The 21,899-nt window shown below is 42.6% G+C and overlaps 1 long non-coding RNA gene across 1 annotated transcript in view; it reads right to left on the reverse strand.

Moving 5' to 3' along the window:
* Positions 1–21,899, reverse strand: part of LOC118557918 — a 76,886-nt gene that overhangs the window by 3,498 nt on the left and 51,489 nt on the right. The gene's annotated exons all lie outside the window — the stretch shown is intronic.

Here is a 21,899-nt window from a genome sequence, read left to right on the forward strand (position 1 = left end):
ACTTTTAACAGCCGGTAGCATGTTAGCTTCATTGTTAACTGCCATCTTGACTCATCTTGAGTCTAGTCATTAGCCTCACTCTAAGTGGCGTTTAGCTTGACCAAGGCAAGGTACCATAATATGAGTAGTTTTTAGATCGATAATAGACTTCCAAAAAAATTACTTTGAAACTTTGAAAACATTAGATCTCATTTGCAAAACAAATCCTGCTCGACATCCATCCTGATATGGAATGGGTAATGTGTTAAGAACAATTTTAATCAAATTTCCACATCATTTGATTAAAAGTATCAGCCCACGGAGGGTTTAAACTGGAGTCACAAAAATTAAGATGAAAAACTGTTTCAGCAGCTTTAAACGGTCCTCAGTAGTTTCCATGGACCCGATGTGCTTCTTTGAATAACCTGACAAAAACGGGGCCTTCTGAGATGATGGATGGTGTCCTGGGGCATCTACTCCCAGATCCTGGTTGGTTGGTGGCACGCAACATTGACGCCACCATTGAGGGGGGACGCCAGTCGGCCCACTCGGCTCTCTGTCTGTAACGCTAACGGCAGAATAATACGACACCTTAATAGCCGTTGTGGTGTGTGACTTTTTTGTCATTCATAAAATGCTGGAATCAGGGACATTTCGGGGACAGCTTTTGCCAGGGGTTGGTTTGTTAAAAACTGGGACTGTCCCCTATAATGAGGGTATGTCTCATGTGTGTACTTATATCTACAATCAGCTTGATTCAGACTATTTTGTTGTTTTAATCTTTTCATGATTCTCAAAACCTAGACCATTCTGATAATCGTATTCTACAGATAGGATAGTAAGTGCTTATAACTACAACCCTTACAACCCTTTCAAACGTCTGTCTTTTTCTGCTAAAATGTGACATTCTGGAACAAAAAAAAAAACAAGCTTCACCCAGTACGATGCTGTTTTGACAAACTTCCCTTCATGATTCCCCACCCCTGAAGCTCACAGCGTGGGCTTTAAAAAATGACACGGTAAGAGCGCCTGAATCTGATCAGACCCCACCTCGCCCGGCTGCTGTACATTACACACACCAGTTATCCCACAGTCCTCCCCTGACCAATTAACACCTACTTTATTATAACGCTGACTTCTCCCTAATGCTTCTGCATGTGTTTATGCACTATTACCTTGACGGATGCCTGCTTTGCGATGAGACATAATTGGCATATCAATATGCAAAACCTAAATGGATTAACCTTCTTTAAAACTAATGAGCGTTTGGACGCCCAGCTGGGGAATGGACCTGAATTAGCATTTGTCATCTTTTCTGGGCTGATATAAGAATAAATAATTGAAGAGTGGCTGGCATTGTCTTTCCTGGGGCTACTGCAGCTTAAAGAGACTGTACAGTAAAGTATAGGGGGGGAAAAGAATATTATGCAGATTCACTGTCTTAAAAATGACGATGAGCTCACTGATTTCACACTGTCTGTAAACAAAATTACAAAGAAACAGTTTAAGTGTCTGACAGATCAAACAAACTGCTACTTTTTAGATTTTGATAAATAATGTCATCTGAACTGACAAAGTTCCCCTTTTTAGTTTTTTTTAATTGTGCCCATTTTTTATATTACTTGTAGCCTCTCTGTCTCTGTGGTTATATGCCAATTTTGTAATGAATTCATACTAAAGCTATTTTGTTTCCCTGAGGTCTCTGCTTTTATTTCCTGTCTCTTATTGGCTTTTTTAATGCTGCTGCTCCAGTTTACTCCTCTATTTCCACTCATATTTGAGTTCTTTGTGGTTATTAAGCATTTATTTTTATGTTTGCTTCAGCCATCAAATTATGTCTCTTCTTGGTAATAATATTTGCCTTCATGTGTCCTCTTCACCGTTTTATGTCTCTTTGTGATTGTTTTGTTCCCTTCGTGGTAAATTTGCTCTTATAATTGAATGGTTAGCGGTCATTTTGTGTTTTTAGGTCCTGTTCATTTATTGGCTTACTGTGGCTCTGATCTGGGCTATTCATGTAGTGCCAAAACTACTACGTTCCACTGTACAAATGCATCATAATTCAAATAATCAAATCATAGGTAAACAGTTAATTAAAAAGACATAATTCTTTATCTAATAATTTAAAATGTAGGTTTTCAGTATTTTATTTCTTTCTCACATCTATGGTGGTTATATGCACAATTTTTTAAAAACATTTTTAATGTTTTAAGGTTAATTTTTTTAAATTGATTAAATTGTTGCTCATTTTGTCCATCGGTATGCTATAATTTTCTTTCAGTTTTGGGGCAACAAGAAAAAAAACTGAAATGAATTACATTTCTACCATAAAAGAAAACCAGAGGACCAACAACACAGCCAGGAGGAACTCCATATCAGATTACTCAAAACTTCAGGTCCGCCTCAAAAAATTCAAACAAGTTTGTTTGACTCAGACTGTGGTGCGGCTATATCGGAGATTTTAAGACTAGAGTTATGTTCAAGTGTCTTTGTGCTGTTTAAAAGAGGAACAGCTTGCATGTGCAGTACTTATGTATCCACTCCCTTTGCTATGATGCTCCTAAAATGTTCTGTTGCAAAAGTCCCCTAATTAGTGAAATAAAGTCCACCTGTGTGCAATCTAAGTGTCACATGATACATCAGTGTAAACACACCTTTTCTGAAAGCCACAAGAAGCTGCAGCAGCACTAAGCAAGAGGCATCACACCATGAAGACCAAAGAGCTCTCCAAACAAGTCAGGGACAAAGTTGCTGAGAAGTACAAGTCAGGTTGGAGTTATAGAAAAAATACACATCTTTGATGTTCCCCCGGAACACTTTAAATGGAAAGCACCTGATAAAACAACAGATCTGCCAAGGGAGGGCTGCCCACCAGAACTCAAATACCAGGCCAGGAGGGCATTAATCAGAGCGGCAGCATAGAGACCAAAGGTAACCCTGAAGGAGCTGCACAGCTCCACAGCAGAGACAGGAGGATCTTTCCATAGGACCACAATAAGATGATAAAAGATTTGAATATGTTGGGATGGTCTAGTCAAAGTCCAGACCTCAATCCAGTCGATAATCTGTGGTTAGACTTAAAGATCGCTGTTGACAAGCAAAAACCATCCAACATGAAGGAGCTGGAGTAGTTTAACCTTGGAGAATGGGCAAAGTGTGGCCAGATGTGGCTCCCTCATAGAGGCTGAAGGAGCAAAGACACTTGCGGACGGAATTTCGTCAATAGGTGAAAATACATTGTACTGACTTGAGGGGTTAAAGGTTATGCACACTAAAGGTTTCTGTGATTTTGTCCTATTTGTTGTTTGTGTCACAATAACAAAATAATATATCTCCAAAGTTGTAGGTATGTTCTACAAATGAAATATGCAAACAATCTATTTTGATTCAAGGTTGTGAATTAAAATAATGATGTAAAATGCCGAGGGTGGCGAATATTTTTTGTAAGGCACTGTGGGTTTGATTTGCGCACCAACAAAACAGACCATCCAACATTACAATGAAACAGTGTTAAGTCAGAGTTTTAAAGTTTTTCATGAATCTCAAAGCTCCTTAGTAGACTGTAGCAAAAGCATTAAGCACAAGGAACAGGGACTCATGTAAAAACATCTCCATCATCTAGCAAAAGAAAAAGGTAGCTCACCTAAATATTTTTGTTTACAAAGACCAGCCCTCATTCTGAAGATGAAGCCATGCTTATGGGTCATTTTACCCCTCAACTGTTTAATAGGAGACTTGGAGGAGAAATAATACACAATCAAGATTCCCAAGTTTTTATATTCACAAAATAACTCAATCTCTGATTCGTGAAGATTGGTGCCAAGTGGACGATTCAATGATTTCCTTTTTACAATTTTTAGTAGTTTTTTTTTTTTAGCATTCAAAGCTAGTCTTTACAAAATTTGCCCAACTGTATTGAAAGATTTTTGGAGCCGATACCATGCTCAGTAATGCATGGATTCAAACGAGTACATCAAAATATCATCAGCAAAATGTTAGAGACTGTTGAAGTACAATATGAAGAAGAGTGGCCCTGTAACTGATCCCTGAGGAACACCGTCAGCTACATGAAGAAAACTACAAGAGATACCACATAAATAGTCAACTACCATTTAGCAAGTGTTTGTTTTTTTTGAAGCTATTATTTTAACATTAATTTTAAGTTTATTATGATTTTTAGTGTAATTAAATATGTGTTTTTTCGTATCATTCCAAGTGGGGATCAAGCATTGTTCATTTAAAACTACATTTCCTAATGAGGGCAAAATGTGGTATGTCTGTTTGAAATTGCAGATATTAAATAAAAATTGTCACTAGCTGACAGAGAATTGATGTCCGCTGAATACTTAAGTTTAGAGTCTGTTACCTAGCAAATTTCTGGGTTTCCTGGGTCTTGAAACAGTCCGGGGCTTCATTTGCAGTTGGAATACACTGTGGGCAGTCGATGGTGGCACCACTTAACTGGTAACAGGGTTTCTGCATGAATCAGAACTAATTACCTCCAATAGCCCCAGCCTTTGGCTTCTTTTTCAAGTTCACGTCTTTCATATTTGACAGCTGGCAAAGGTAGATGTAGAGTCGAGCTGCTGCACGGGACCTTTCATCCCGTTAATTAATTGTAAGTGAAGCAAAGCGTGAATAGCAACAGAATGAAATGTCGCCGACTGCCCTGTTGGCAGGTCTGCTGTGGCAATAATAATAAAGTCAGGTATGGAGTGGAAATGGTCAAATAAAAGGCTGACTGGATTAGTTTTGGGTGGGCTGGCTTCACTGAAGGCAGAGTTAAAGTTTAAGCTATCAAAGAGTTTCATCAGACGGAGTTTAAAGTGCCTGAAAATGGCTTGTTTTTTTGGTCCAGGAAATGGATTTGTTTGAAGAACAGGCTTCATGATCACAGCAGAGGGGCAGAAAAGACAGAAAAGGAAAATATGAACCTGAAAGGGGAAAGAAAGAAAGGAAGAGTGCTCCGCTTTAGATGATTTGGAGTCAGATACCACAACCTTGTTAGCATCGAAAGCTTATTTCCATATTAACGAGCCCTTCAGAACCTTCAAAGTAATGAATAATTGACAACAAATGACATGTTTTGATTGTCGTCAGCGCTCTGTGTTTAATGTTTCATCTGCTGCTTTCTGGATAATTACGGAGAAGGCATGTTTGTCAGAAATGAGTTGCCCCCCCCTCGACCTCTACACAACCCTACCCACCGTCCTCCTTTAGACGCCCCGTGAATCCATCCAGGAGGAGGTGTGGGCGCCCGAACTGCAGACAGGGACCGCTCAGTGACCGGGCTTTGACTGACCACAGACAGCCACATGAAAACCCCCCCAGCAGGAGGGCGGCTGATACCGAGACTGATCCGAGTCTGCAAACTCTTCAGAGAGAAAGCAGACATAGTTTGCTACTGATCAGAGGCAAATGTTACCAGGAAGGGGACTGGAACCGTCTCAACTTACCAGTTTTCATGCTCTTCTGTTCACCTTAAGATGTAAAATACTAAAGTTCACTATGAAAATATAAAGTATGATTAAAGTGAACAGAATTTAAGCAAGGATGGAACAAAAAAAAGGAGGAAAGTAAATGAGCATCGATTGGAAACAACAGAAAATAAAAATAAAATAAGTATGAAATGACGGAGGAAATAAAATAAGAGCAAATTGACCAAATATGTAATTTAATCAGGGTATTAATGCGTGTGAGATATAGAAATTATCCTATAAGGGTTATCCACCTGAATAACTAGTAAGAGGAAGTTAAGTACAAAAAAACAGGTTACAGGAAATAACCAAAATGAACCAAACATCCAGTAAATTCAGAAAATAACAACTTAATTGATCCATAATGAAGAAATAACTGGATTTAAATAAAAAATAAGTATTTTTATGTTAACCAGCTGCAACAATACAAAATTGTTTTACAATAAGACATGGTTGACATCAGATCATTAAAACAACAAAATTATGTAACTATATAAAAATGTATTTTGTGATGAACATTTTCTGGAAATGATTATGGTTCTACTCTCGGCCATCTTGGATCCAGTGACTGTTGATGGTTCTGGGTCAAAGCACTGAGACCCGCCGGGTAAACAGTGGTACCTGTGACTTTCCAGGCTTTCCAAGCACAAAAATACATAGTAGTTAAGCTAATAATAGTTCCTTTATTAGGTTTTATTTATCATTATTTGTGTACTTTTAAATGTCAAAAGAAAGTTGTTTCTAGATGTAATTTTCAGCCAAATGTTTTCCTAATTTATGTCTTTTTGATAATTTTTTAATCTGTGCAAGTAAATGATTTATATATATATATTTTTACTGTTTCCTAAAAACTGTCAGGAAATAAGTTAATCTAATGATAAGTGATTCTAGAAATGTATGAGTGACTGTTAGTAAAATACAGTAGATCAGGTGATGTCTTATTTGAAAAAAGGCAATTTGTATCTTACACATTTGAATGTGGAAAAAAAAAATCAAATAATGTTTTAGCACCATAGTGTCATCAAACCTAAACTATCAAGTGCCGCCCTTGTAAGAAATTAATGAAACCTAAATAATAAAGACAAAAAACATTGTCTGTGGGCGACTCACATGAAGGGGAGGAAAACATGTTAAATTCATATTTTTCCTTTGTTTTGTGTTATGTTTAAAAAAAAGACAACCTCCAATGTGAATTCAGTGAAGACGTCATGGTGGCTCTCTGTCTTTGAGCATTTTTTGAGTTCATCATCCAGCATAATTTATGGCATCTCTGGCATCCCGTACTGGAGGTCCATACAGCCACTGGCAGCACAGAGTTTTCTCCAGGCTTGCTTTCTGTCTGGATTTTAAAAACTTCCAATACATTAAGCTGCAGAGTTGTTTTCCACAGCTTTCTGCCTGTTGTTTGGGGGCATCGTTTTGTTCCCCCTGGAGGACAGGACCTCTACCACTGTTGGGGACGGGAATGGACTGCACGCCTGGCGCGGTACAAGCATTTTCCTTTCTAAAGCACATTGTTGATGTAAGATATCAGGTCTTTTCCAATCAAACAGTTCAAATCCAGGAGAAGTCATTGGTACGAAAGTCAAATCCAAAGTCTTTCACCAAATCATCAAGTTGAATTTTAGTCTCATGACACCTCTGGAAATGACTTTTTCATGGATTTCCCTTCCTGACCCGGTTGTCCCCCAAAACTCAACCTCAGGCAGGTGGAAGATGTCGTACAAACAAATGTTGGCATCACAGATACAGGAGGTCAGAGGAAACCAGAGGTGCCAGAGGTTACGGAAATAAACAAAAGGACGCGACAAACACTTCACAAACTTAATTCATGTTTAGACTTTCGGAGCAAATGAACTGCAACGTTTCTCAGTGATTAAACGCGGACTGAGACAAACATACAAGACAAAAATAAGAAATTAACAGATAACTAGAAACAATTAACAGGTTAACCAAGTATTACCTGCTTATCATTCTGGTTTATTGACCAAAAGGATCATGTAAACCACTAAGAAACCAGGTAATCCAGCAGCATCTCGACTCTGTTTTAGAGTTAACATTTCAAGATAAAAATCACCGCAGGAGGTTCCCGTCTCCTAATGGAAACCTGGCAGTTTCTTCCACCTTCACCGCTATTAAAAACTCCAAGTTTGGGGGCGTGTGCCGTGTCTCTCCGATGCACCTTGACGAGACAAAGCCGAGCTGACAGACCGAGAGACGGCTATTTTTGGAGCGTTTGTTTGTGTACGTCCGTGTGGGGAGCAGGCGTTTAGCTCAGCTGCGTGCGTGAGCGTGTCAGGTCAGAGTATCCCGAAGACACTGTCAGCCGGGATTGATTTCCTTTTTCTCACCGATCCGTGGAAGCGGTCCTGTTACACAGCTGACCCCCCTCCGAGTTGCGTTACCTTGTCATTCCGCGACACGGATCAGAGCGAAGACGAGCTGGGAATAGCCCGCGCGGTGACCTTGACTTCCCCGAGGAAGAGGAGGAGGAGGAGGAGGAGGGTGGCAGAACTCAGGTTCAGATGCAGATGCACGAATGAAATGACTGGTTTGAAAAGACGATGAACTCATGAGATGTTTCGACAGCTAGAGTTCAGCAAACCCCGCCTTTTGTTTACGTTTGTGATGGTAGGCGTCACTCCCAATCAAATGGCCTATTTAAAGGAGGCTTGGTGACCCCGAGGCGCCATCTTGAGCCTCCTCACCGTTTCACCGTCCAGCCTAGTTTGTCACAACACTACCTGCTTCTCTGCCTTTTTTTAACGGCATGTTCGCCTGTCTTGCTCATTTTGTAGAGCTGGAAGAGGAGAAATTGGGTTCTGTGTCACACCAAAGTAAAACCGCAGGACGACAGGTGGTCAGTCCTGACAGCTTCTCAACTCTGGTTGACTGATAAAAGGATATGGGTAAAAACTGCTTTAGTGGCATTTATTTTATGGGGATTATAAATGTATCAGTGATTTAGTCAAAAACCATTAATGCGTTTAATGCTGAATCCATGCGCTCAGATTAAAACTGGATTTTTTTTTTCCTCAAAGTTTCCAGACGTTCCTCTAACAGCAGACATTTTAGTCTTTACAGTTTCTTGGGAACCTTTACATAAGGGGCATTTGTTCTTTATACACAAATATTATTTTATTAATCTAATCTGATAAACACTTCCTAACACAAAACACAAAAAAGGATCAAAGTCTAAAATGACACCGCCGTGGCACACTGCAATCCACACTGTGGTTTTCAAGCCTTGCAAAAGACGTCTTAGCTGGATTTTGGTCTGGACTTTGACTACGCCATTCTGACACATTAATCTGCTTTGATTTAGATAATAATTGGTTTAGGTCGAATGTTTAGGGTAATTGTCCTGGATTTAGCTCCACTCTTCTATACAGGCTAATGGGACTAATAGTTTGCTGTGGATCTCTGCAGCTCCTCCAGAGTCAGCTGCTCCTCTGATTATTGCTCTCCTGTCAGTTCAGGTGGACTTCCATGTCTTGGTAGGTCTGCAGGTTGGTCCAGCCTCCCTCCAGGTCCAGAGGATGGCTTGAACAGAGCTCTGGGAGACGTTCAAAGCTTGGGACGTTGTTTAGAAACCGACCCTATTTTAAGATGGACCGCAGGGTTCCTTGGGCTTCATGATGCTGCAGCTAGAAGGAGATTAAATTCAGTAGGAAACTGGTTACCCAGGATTTTCTATAAGGGAATCACAGTAAAGGGAGATAAATGCATGTTGCCAAAGATGAAAGATAGCATTTAATTTTCCTTCCACTGTCAAATGCACTCACTAATGTGTGTCACATAAAATGTGTTGATAAAGCGCAAAAAGGCTCAAGATCTGTAAAACTTCTGCAAAGCTAACTAAATATTTGTGATTTTATGTAAAACCAGGAAAAAGCAGCATAAAAATATAATAAATTCAGGTTTAAAATGAAAAACAAAAGAAGCATTGGAGCTGGAGTTACAGTGAACCTGCAGCATTTCCACCAATTAGCCACTAGAGGGCAGAACAACACCAGGAAACACCAGAAATGGCAGCAGCCATCAGGGAGACGCACAGATCACGGTGACCTTTAACCTCGAGCGGAAACGCTTGATAAGATTTATCATAAAGGTAAAAATCTTTATCTGAGAACATTTTGTTCAGCTGCTGCAACCGGACTCCATATAGACACAAAAACTACTTTTTAATACATCTAATTTATTTCAGAAAATGTTTAAACCAGAGATTGTTCTGTCCTGTTAGTAAAATCAGGGCAGGTTTACGAGGAAGAAAAGCAGTCAAGCGTCTGAATCTTGGACAAATGAAGAACCATCGCTTCTGCAGGTTCTCCTGCTGCCAGAGGTCCGACTCGCTGATCAGATGAGACGGCAGCAACAGCTGATCCAGGATCAGATCACTGAGTAAATGGAGCAGAAATACAGTAGAGACTCTCTGCAGATCAGCTGATCGACCTCGTTTCATCTGCAGGGATTCAGTCCGTCGTCGTCCTCACACACACACACACACACACACACACACACACACACTGAGGCCCAGCTGGGCAGGCGAGCTGCTCACGCACTCCTCCACCATCAGAGTTATTTGGTTGGTTCTGGATCCCTGAGGGACGTGGCTGCCTCCTGTGAGCCGGGGAACCGTGCCAGGACCTCAGTCGGCCTCCTGCTCGGTGTGTGTGTGTGTGTGTTTAACTCCAGCTCATCACAAATCAGAGACGTCACGAAAAACGACCAGAGACTGCGAACATTAGCAAGCGATAGAAAGGTTCTGTCCTCCACGCAACCTGTCGGGTTTTATTTGATTAAAAACTGATTTATTTTGTCTTTTATTATTGGTGTTTTTACCTTGAAACCTTCTTTGTCGGTTAATCAATCTGTGTTAAAGCCATGAGTATAAAACAACAACAACTTTCTATAGTTTGAGATGCTTAACATGCAAAATACCTTTTTACAGCTCTTACGTTGAAAGAAGTTGCAGAAAAAGCTAAATTCCAAATCCTGACAAACTATTCTGATGTTTTATGTCTCTGAATGAAGCCAACACGTGTTTTCTCAAGCTGAACGAATCCACGGACTGCAGGTGATTCACTTCACCGTGAGTCTGCGTTTGAAAGAAGCAATTTAAAGGAAATTTCAAATCCTCTGAGGAAAACAGCGCAACACATGTTCGATCTATTATTATGGAAGAAAAGAAAAAGTAATCTGCCAGAAGCTCATCATTACAGATCTGAAATTTAAAACTACTTTTCTGTTAAAAGAAGAAAAATGCAAGTCTAAATAATCTGCCCTGAGCTGCTAGCCAGATGTTATATGTAGTAAAAAACATACTTTCACTTAAAAAAAATGCTATAGATGTTAAATTTAACCCAAGTTCACTTTCACAATAAAAAAAAAAATACCAGAAAGAGTGCTGATGTTAAGGTTAGCGGACGTTTGATTTTACAAACCAACCAGAAGCTGCATGAAATGAAAAATAAGCTAAAGGTTTTGGCAAAAAGAACATCAAGACGTCACAATTAAGTGTAAATTTGAAGAACAGACACCAAAGTTACGTTTTTTTTCTCAATCTGGGAGGTTTCCGAAATATTTAAATCAGGTCAAATTTGGAGAAAGTGATGAAATGGAGCAAATATGATGTTAAATAATAATCTACGTCGGTTCAACAAACAAGAATTTGTTGAACCGATATAATATTCTTTTAATGTTCTTGTTTAAGAACATTAAAAGAATATGTCAAATAAAAAAAGACATGTTTTTTTTTATTTGCAGATTTTCATAAACTATATAGCTTTTCAAGTTATCTCTGATTATCCAATGAGCCAAACTGTCCTAAAAGTAGAATAGGGGCGTTTTTAATAAGCATGAAATACAAAATTAGCCCCTTTTGCTCCTAAGATTTAGTCAAATAAACCGCTTAAAACTTTGAAAACACATCAGATGTATGTAGGTAAAAATAAATCCTGCTGGACGTCTGTCCTGATCTGGACTTGGAACCAAAGGAAGCCTCGTCTTTTGGTGGAAATGAAAGTGATTCTGTAGGTTCTGTGGGCTCCACCTGCTTGGATGCAGGCCTGACAACACCAGGCTCCTGTTCAGATGATGGATGGTGTCCTGGGGCGTCCCCTCCCACATCCTGGACAGTCTGAGGGGCAACCTGGGCGTCCTGCACCAGGACCAACCCAGGACCCAGTGAAGGGTCTAACAATGGGTCTAAGAATTTCATCCTGGTACCTGATGGCAGTCAGGGTAGCAGATACCGGTCCTGCTGATGGGTTAAGGACCTCTGAGGCCCGGTCCAGCTCTCCTGGAGTCTCCTCCAGGACCCAGAGACGGTGCTGGGAGACCCAGCAAGCCTTCTGGCTGCTATAGATGAGCCATCCTGTGCTTCCTCTGTAGGGTCCAGGTATGGCCTGGTGGTACCAGCAGTGACCCGGACCCTGGTCTGATAATAAAACCCATGAGAAGCAGGAGGGAAACATGTCTGCGGCCTCCAGCTCCGCTACTGAACCGATCAAGAAGTTTAACTGAGTTGACGTTATACTCCGGTTAAAACAATTCTCCTTTAATTTGTGAATTATTTAGACTAGCATATTACATTTTTACAGCTTTTTTTAATCGGGCATGGGGGGTCTCCTAATGCCTTTTGGGGGCTCTATTTCTACTCTCCACCTCTATGGTTCTCTGAAGCTCCTCAGATATCAGAACCTTCGCCAGAATCAGTCAATAAAGTCCGACTCTGGGCTTCTGCGGCTCGTCTCCCATCAGGACCGCCGTCGTTTCTGCGACCCCGACCAAACTTCCCCGCACATCCAGCTCCTAGTTTCAGTTTCTGGCTCCGTCCAACTTTGCTCCATCCCTCATTCTCTCTGGCATAATTACAGTTTTATAGCCTTCCTCGGCGGCTCGGGCGCGCCGCAGATATCTTTTTTGTCTTTTTAGGTTTGCTCCTCATTAATAATTCACAGAAAGAGACTGGGAGATTTTAGTGCAATTTGCTGCTGCTGGATCCCAGTTATTGTTTTTGCACAGAGAGGGAAACGCTCGGACGGTGGTGGAGGGGGGGGGGGGGCTTTGTAGTCCTGAATGTAATTTGGCTTTGCCTCTCTGACAGGCCACACATCATTACAGAGGAGGAAGAGGAGGAGGAGGGTGAAGGAGATGTTTGTGCGCTTCGTCCAGCTAGTCAAACACTCTGTCCTCATCTGCCGCTCCAAAAAAAAAAAAAAAAAAAAAAAAAAAAAGAAGCCCGGACGCTCCGGGTTTCTCCGGCTCTTTCTTTCTTTCTTTTCCTTTTCTTTTTTTTTTTTTCTCGGGATGCTGTTTGTTCATATTTGTGCCTGATAACCATCTATGTTTTATTCCGTTTGTTTGCATTCGAGCAGACGGCTGCTAAATTATTCAGAGCTTACCGAGCAGCTCTGCAAAGACGACAAAGACGACAGGAAACTTTGGGCCGCTTTCTGCTTCCAAATGCAAGAGAACAGACACTTCTTTTAAAAAGCTGGGGGGGGGGGGGCTTTGTTCAGATGCCTTCAGGGCCGTCTCCATGGCCGAGTTGCAGGGGTGTTCCTGCGTGACCCTCCTGCTCCTGGGTCCTACCTCGGCTCCAGCGCCTCTGAGTTTCTAAGGAAGACGGAAAACCAACTTTGACCGCTCAGAAAAACCTCCGCAGACCGTTCGGCTGAATTGTAAGAAGCAAAAACGTAGCAAAGGAATGCGCCGTCCCTCATAAGCTGCCCAGTAACTCACTTTCGTCTCAATGTCCTGCAATTTAATGGATTTGTGCATACACCTCTCGTTAAACGCGACAATTAGGCCCAGCTAAAATGTTCCTTGTCAAGACTACAACCAAAAGCGTCCAGCAGACCGTCACCGACCCCCCCTGCATAAGGCCATTCATCCACAAAGCCCTTATTTAAGCATTTTAATGGAAAGTTCAGTGGAAGGAAAAAAGCGTGGTTGAAAATAAGCGCATAAAATCATCAGAGAGGGTTTCATAGTGAACATCCTTCCCCCCAGGAGGCTGAGCCACAGCAGGTCGCCGCCAAAGCAGCGGGCTGATGGCAGAGAGACGCATTCAGGCGCATCAGTGGAAAGTTTGGTGAAAATAAAAGGAGAAATCCTAACGTACGAGATCAAGGCAGCAGAAATAATTCAACAGATGCCCAGGGATCTGAAGGAGCCGGCGGGCCACGGTGATGCATTTTACAGGAAGGTTTGGTGGAAGGAAGAACTGTGGTCAAAATGCACCGCTGGGGCTGGGTTTTATGGGACCTTAGTTGAGCTCGGTGGGTTTAAACGAACACAACAGAGGATGATGCAAAAATAACAGATATTTGGGTTTGATTTTCCCAAAATTTTTTTGCAAAAGATCTTGTTGGAGAGCAACGAGGGCCTTGCTGCGGCATCTTCATGACTGACTGGTGGGTAGTTCTTGTATAACACTCTGGTCTCGTGTGTTATGCCTATTTAGATACAACTGAATGTTTCAGGGCGAACAAAAATGTAATTTCAGAAAAGCTAACCTGACTTATTGGAGGTAAACTTTTTAGAAAGCCTCTTATTAATATTAATTACAGAAGCAGTTGTTCTTGAAAGTCTCCCCCGCTGAACAGGAAACGACCAGGCAGCTACTGAAATGGTTTTTCTCCAGCAGAAACCGAATAAATAACAGTAGATGATGCGTTTCCTTGTGCTGCATCAAAACTAATCATTAAAGGTTCATTTACTTCAAGAATGCAATCCAACAAGTGAAACTCAGCGATTGATTTCTGTTCGTTTTCATTATTATCATAAAACCCCAGAATTCAGTTTATTAGAAAATTCCATAAAAATCTATAACAGATAGAAATATTAGGTTGCGACCATTTTATGGCCTAAAGATTAATTTGCTGCTGGTTATCCAATAGTCTTCCATATCTAAGCATTTTGATGGAAAGTTTGGTGGAAGGAAAAAGTCCAGAACTAAAATGATTTATTTTCTTTGCCTCCTAAAACCATGTTAGCTCAGGGTGTAGTGCTAGTTAGCCCAAACAGTTATTCAACTTTACTCTTGAGGGAAAAAAAACTGCTTTTTATGTATTTAATACATTTTTTCATCTCAAAAGAGCGAAAAAGCTTCAATAATTCATCTCTTAGGAAGCCAGTTTTGATATTTCTCGCAGTTTTAGTACGAAATGTATAATTGAAATACAATTAAGGTTAAAAAAAGCCTTTTAAAATAATGTTTTCCCATAAAATTCCCAACGAGCGCAATTGGTTGCCAGGTTTGTCAAAGTTTTCAGGGCTTGGCTTCAGCCACCAACCCGACGACGGCGTCCCGAGGCAACGGGAGGAAACGAGATTTTCAGCGCAGCGGCCTCGGTTTCTTGTGATTTCTGACCTATTTTGCACAGAGTATCTCATAACCAGAGAGTTTATGGCTGCTTAATGCTAGGTGACACAGCAGTGTCCTGCAGTCCTCGCTTTCTTCAGCCTTGGCATCTCCGGTAAAAGATCTCTCCGAAGGAACGGCGCTCGTTTCTGGCATCCAGCCGCCGGAGGGAAGGAGAGATTGTCAGGGCGCATTTCTTCCCCCGTTCTCCAGCCGTTCCTCAGGAGGGCTGTTTGTGTGTTGTTTAACCCCCCCCCCCCCTTCTGTTGGCATAGTTAGGTAAACTGAGGGGAAGAAGAAAGAGAAGTGGCAGTGCCTCCCCCCTTCGCTCCTCGGAGAGCAATTCCACCTTAAGCTCTTCTTTGGAAATTACAGGAATGTTTCTCGTGTATTGCTCTTGTCACCTTGCCTCCAACATGGCTGCAAACAAGCTGCAGTGAGAGTCAGCGATGCGTTCGCTCCAGAGCAGCGGAGGAGCGAGGAAGGCAGGGAGCAGCAGCAGCAGGAGGAAGAGGAGGAGGAGGAGGAGGATGCCTGGCAGGCGGGTGTTTGGTGTCGTCCTCTGATAGCGAGTTTTGTTTCGCCAGAGGAGGTTTGTGCAGAAGGATGCAGAGTCCAGTAATCTCACTGACCTCCCTGCCCAGAGGAAGAGGAAGAGAGAAGAGGAAGAGCTCTGCCTCGCTTTGAAGGAGCTCGGACACGCGGGGTTGTCCGTGTTTGCGCCTCCGGACTGTTTGGTCAGTCGGGATTGTGAAACCCACCTAAATCAGCCCGTCCGTCTAACTTTACCCCACACAACGCTTTTCTATGGATGATTGTAGGAGTTCGGCCATATTGGAGGGGTCTCCAGCCTACCAGTTCAAGATCATCCAACGTGTTTGAAGCTTATAATTACCTTAAAACCTTCTGGTTTTCCTTTTATTCTGGTAAAGTGAGACGGGCCTTTGAGTTCCTTTTGGGTCAGCAGCGGCTTTGGCCTTTTTTCTGATTGTTGAATCACAAACTCCTGGAGAGCTTTAAATGTTGTTCTTCAGTGGTGGTTCTAGACCAAATTTAGCCGGGGGGCCAGGGTGGGTCAGTGTTTTTTCACAGGGGCAGAAAACAAAAGACTGGGGGGAAAAAACTAAACAGGTCAACATTTCGTCGTTTAATATATTAAGTAAGCCTAAAGAGCCAATTGTGGCTCTGGAACTGCAGGTTGCAGACCCCTGATATCTTCTCAATATGGCGGGAGCTTAACGTGAAACAGCCTAATATTTTAATTATTGTTATTTTTGTATATTTATTTTTTAATTATTTTGTTATTTTATTATTGGGTAAAACCATAAATGTAAAAAATACAACTGATCCAAATGACCAGTCAGTCACGGTATCTTTGTCAGCATTTATCATCCTAAGAAATTTAATATCATGTTTTTAGTACAGGGGCCATAACAGGGGCCAGGAACAGGTCTACAGGGGCACTGGCCCCTGTTGGCCCCTGTCTAGAACCGCTCCTGTTCTTGGTTCTCCTGTGACCTCCTGAATGGGTCGTTGATCCGCTCCTGGAGAAGTTCTGGGCTTTGACTTTTACCCGGTTTTGAATTTCTTCTTATCGGGAGAATGATGCGTTTCTTTTTGATGTCTCACAGCCTACTTCATGTTGTTAGATGGGTTCTGATATTTCTTGACAATCTTGGCTTGAGTAAAAAATGTGGTCAAAAACAGTTCAATGGGGACTAAAGTGACTTTTTTTTTTTACACAGTTTTGTTTAGCTTTTACCTTGAATGAATATAGTCCTCATTTGAAAACAGCTTTTTGATTTAAAAATGAGTTTGCATACATACAGAAAATACGGGAAGTGAATATTTGGTCAGTTTTTGAAGTTGATGTGAGGAACAAAATGAAATACCACTACAAGGCCTTTGTTTGCCAATTGTATAAAGCTTGGTACTCATCATTACTCCAGACTTTTTGAATTGAGAAAGCTTCCTGGAGAGGAAGCGAAACGTCTTCAACTACGGAAAACTAGTCCAGTTGCTTTGTTTTTTACCCTTTTTTTGGAATGACCAAGACCTGGATGACTGAGAATCTTCACCAAAATACGTTAATCGTCTTCTTTTCTCTAATTCACTGTCCTTTAAACGTGCCTCCAGAAACATAAGAGAGACACGAAAGTTGAAATACCAGTCGGGACCAGAAAAGTTTTGGTCCCAATCTAAGATTCCTTGGGTTCTGAGAAAAGAAACGCTTTTACAAGTATAACAGCAACGCAGCTCGCCTCGTGACAGAACGGAGGAAAGTTCATGGAGGAACACTTCTGCAGAGCAAAGCGGTGCAGTTGTTCCTCCGGCATCGTCGTCTCATTACAAAGATGCCAAAGTGAGGCGCACGTTCCAGAAGGGGTTAGGTGGTCCGCCGCATCAAAGCAGCAGAGTCCCCCCGCTCTTTCTGCACCGGCAGATAAGGACCGGGGGGTCGACCCGCCCACGCGGCCCCCTCCGCGACGGAGAGCCGACGTCCAGGAAGCCGGAGTTTCCCCCCAATCAAAAGTTCCATTAACTGGGAGCACCGGGAGCTAATTGAGAGCAGGTTGGGGTTGACACGAATCACCGTGGGATAATGGGAGGGAGAGGATTCAGCCACAAACACGGCTGAGGCAGGAAAAGACAAAAAAAGCACAGCGACCTTTCATCGGCATTGAGGGTGAGGGGATAAAAAATAAAATAAAAATAAAATAAAAAAATCCACAAATCTGCATTGCTGTTTTGAAGATCCCCGACTTCACACGCGCGTGTTCATTATGTTTCTGCACCGCGTCCTGACGGCCGTGTCTCTCTTATCTCCGCGAGGGGCTGAAAGATATCCTAATCTGTCACCCCGACCGCCTTCAGCGGTGGTACGGCGGCGACTGGGCCCACTTTTGTTCCCCGTAATCCCCCCCAACCCAGCAAAGGGGAGGTCAGGTTTGTCAAAAACGTGGCCAAGCGAACACAGGGCGCCCCCCCTCCTCCTCCTCCTCCTTCTTTGGCTTAATTCGGAATTAAAAATGCATTCATTTCTGAACTTTAGATCTCAGGGGAAAGAGCCGTAAACAAGTATGAAATGAAGTGTCCTTTGAAACGCGGCGGCGGGGACGTGGGTCGAATCGAGACGAGGGCATTATTCAGGCATCAGAGGGGCGGCCGGCTGACCCGAGTGGCCTCTCAAGCTGGATCACTCACAATTTGGTCGGCGACAAAAAGCCAAAGCTGCGTCGGTCCATCCCTGACTGATCCGATGTGATTCTGTTCAGAGACAACGAGCTAAAATCTGATCCACCTTACCTGTGGCTGCAGCCCCGAAAAGTCCAAAGAAGCTCTGTTTGGATCATTTTGTCCAACCGATATGGAAGATTGTATCTTGAGATGTCGTAACAACAAAAGTTGAGATATTTGGAGATAAAAATAACTTCTAAACAGACTAATAGACTGTATTTGGCAGCTGGGGAACATTTTGTGCACAGTGTCGATGTATTCATCTAGAAAGTGGCCAATGATAAGGACTTTTTAACCCTTTAAGAAAATAAAACTGCTCTTTAAATCCTTAAATAATTGAAACTAACCACATTTTTTGTTCCATTTCACAAGCTACAAACAGGCCTGATCACTTCTGGACCGTTAAAATCCAGAAATCCCTTAAACAGAACCCGTCTGACATCACGAAGTAGGCTAAACGACTTTAAAGAGCTACCCAAAACCTTTTAACCCTTTAAGAAAATAAAACTGTCTATTAAATCCTTAAATAATTGAAACTAACCATATTTTTAGTTCCATTTCACAAGCCACAAACAGGCCTGATCCCTTCTGAACCGTTAAAATCCAGAAATCCCTTAAACAGAACCCGTCTGACTTCACGAAGTAGGCTAAACGACTTTAAAGAGCTACCCAAAACCTTTTAACCCTTTAAGAAAATAAAACTGCTCAGTAAATCCTTAAATAATTGAAACTAGTCACATTTTTAGTTCCATTTTACAAGCCATAAACAGGCCTGATCACTTCTGAACCGTTAAAATCCCTTAAACAGAACCCGTCTGACTTCACGAAGTAGGCTAAACGACTTTAAAGAGCAACCAATCATGCCTCAAACCCAAAACAGACGACAAAAGGGTGACATAGTCGTTTTCTAAGGCTAAATCTGGTCCAAAAAACTGCAGAAAAGTACCAGCTGTTAAACACGGTGGTGGCCGCATGATGGGCTGGTGCTGATTCACTGCTTCTGGACCTAGAAGACTTGCTATCATGAACTGAGCCATAAATTTTGCTCTCTACCAGAGAATGTACTGCAACGTGTGTGGCCTTTGTCCTCCTGATAATACACCCAGCTACAAGAAAGAAATGGGTTTCAGGTGTGGACTCTGCGTCTAAACTTTGCAGATCTCATTCCAGTAGAGCACATTAGAGTATCCATGGATCTTTGGAGCAACCATCTGAAAAATTAAAAGACTTAAAGGATCTAACTTGATCCCACCTTATGAGGTCTCGTTGAGGCGGTCCCTTGGTGGGACACGACTGTTTTAGTAGCAAACAATTAAGGAGACTCACCTCCTTCGATTGGAGGTCGCCTTCCACTTTGTTTGGTTCAGACTCAGAAAAGCCTTGGCTTTTAATGGCAACAGGAATGGATCATCTGCAAAGACCACAGATGAGACCCGGGGATGTCCTAACCAGAGGCCGTCCTCTCCAGCAATACCCCGAGAGAGCCGGTCAATGAGAAGCAGCAACAGCAGCAGCTGCTGCTCTGATGCATCACAAAACAATTCTGGATTTACTGACAGTGTGGCTAAACTTAGCCAGGATGATCAGTCCGTCTGTCTGTCTGCCTGTCCATCCATCCATCCACCCCTCCATCCATACATCCCTCCACCCATCCATCCATCCATCTGTCCCTTCATCCATCCATCCATTCATCCATCCATCCATCTGTTACTCCATCCATCCATCCATCCATCCATCCATCCGTCCATCCATCTATCTGTTGCTCCATCCATCCATCCATCCATCCATCCATCCATCCATCCACCTGTCCATCCATCTATCTGTTGCTCCATCCATCCATCCATCCATCCATCCATCCATCCATCCATCCATCCATCCATCCCTCCGTCCATTCATCCATCAATCCATCCATCCATCTGTTACTCCATCCATCCATCCATCCATCCATTACTCCATCCATCCATCCATCCATCTATCCATCCTCTGTTGCTCCATCATCTGTTCCTGCATCCGTCCATCCATCCATTCATCTGTTGCTCCATCCATCCATCTGTCCATCCATCCATCCATCCTTCCATCCATCTGTTCCTGCATCTGTCCATCCATCCATCCATCTGTTGCTCCATCCATCTGTCCATCCATCCATCCACCCACCCACCCATCCCTACATCCGTCTGTCCCTCCACCCATCCATCCATCCATCCATCCCTCTATGCATCCGTCTGTCCCTCCTTCCTTCCTTCCTTCCTTCCTTCCTTGCATCCGTCTGTCCTTCCTTCCTTTCTTCCTTCCATCCATCCATCCATGCATCCATCCATCTATCCTTCCTTCCTTCCTTCCTTCCTTCCTTCCATCCATCCATTCATCCCTCTGTGTCCGTAGCCTAACAAATCACATATCCACCATAGATTAACTGAATCTTACCTTCCTTTATACATTTCAAACAGGTCCTGCTCAGGTCCTCCTGTCTAGCCAATCTTCCAGCTCTAATGGCTGAATCCCTTCACCAGCATCATTCAGAGTCATTCATCTCAGCAGACGCCAGACGAACCATTCATCATATCTGGTTGTGTTGAAGCAGGGATCCAACATGAGGGAGGATAGCCAACGTTTAATCAATCAGAGGCTTACAAACGTCTGGGCTTCCGGAGGTGGAGAACTTTTTACCATAATAAACTTAACCTGGTTGCATTGTTTTATAACCAGGATCCAATTAGAAAGTATGCGGCTGAATTTGACTCTTTCTGTATGATTGGATTGATTTCATTGTATATATTGCTGTAGATAAATCTGATCAGTTTTTTTCTAGTACCTGAACATATTTGTTGTTAATTGGCGCTACATAAATAAACTAAATGACTAAATACTCTAAACATTGATCAGGAAGGTAGCCCTGGAAGTCCAAGTGTTTAGTAAGTAAGTCTGAGTTTTAAAAACTTCCTAACCTTAAAGGATGGAGCCACAGAGTAGCCATCTATCGGTGGCGAGGACAGCTTGACCAGCGGAGCGACCCCCCCGGATGACGGATGGCACGCGGCCGGAAACCACCACCTTTATCAGGCAGCATTAACCCCCCCCCCCCACCCAACAACAACACCACAACACCACCAACACCACCGCCGGCCAGGCAGCAGCAGTAGGCCCAGATGAGCCAGATTTTTATCAAACTGTATTGGATTCAGTAATTTCCTTTTCCAAGACGAATGGATGGAGATAGTGAGGAGCGGAAGGGGGGGTGGGGGTGGGGGGGGGGTGGGGGGGGGTGGTGTTGTCTGCAACTCTCTGCTGATTATTACTTATGATCCCTTTGGTGTTTCAGGGTTGTTCTGATCCGTGCTGGTTATTACTCTCAGTCCGCCGCTCGGCATGCTCACCTCTCGCTCTGTGGGTAACACGCTGCTCATCAAAAGAGCCTCGGCTCAGGTCTCAAACAGCATGAGGCATGTCAATCTGCTGCTTTGTCTAAAGAGTCAGGCTTAATTCGGTGCAAAGTTTCTCCTCTAAGAAGCTAAACTTTGTAGTAATCTCTGAAGGTTCTCCTAAACGACAGCTCTCCAGACTTTCCAAGGGTCTTTCAGGTTTTCCTCAGACTTTGGGTGATTTTTACAGTTCATTATTTAAAATAAAGATCATCAACGTGAATTCCAAGATCTCCTGCGTTGCATCAACATGCAGTGATTATTTCGTCACGATTCCTGCAGCCAACTGGGAAGAATGAAAGACCTGGTGTATCTCCACCATCACACTGCAAAAAGGGAGCTAAAAGTAAGTGAAATTTTCTTGAAATCATTGTAATTTTCCTTGATTAAAATAGGAAAAATTCATCTCCACCATCT

This window comes from Fundulus heteroclitus, chromosome 24 (assembly GCF_011125445.2).
Source record: "Fundulus heteroclitus isolate FHET01 chromosome 24, MU-UCD_Fhet_4.1, whole genome shotgun sequence".
NCBI classification, from domain to species: Eukaryota; Metazoa; Chordata; class Actinopteri; order Cyprinodontiformes; family Fundulidae; genus Fundulus; species Fundulus heteroclitus.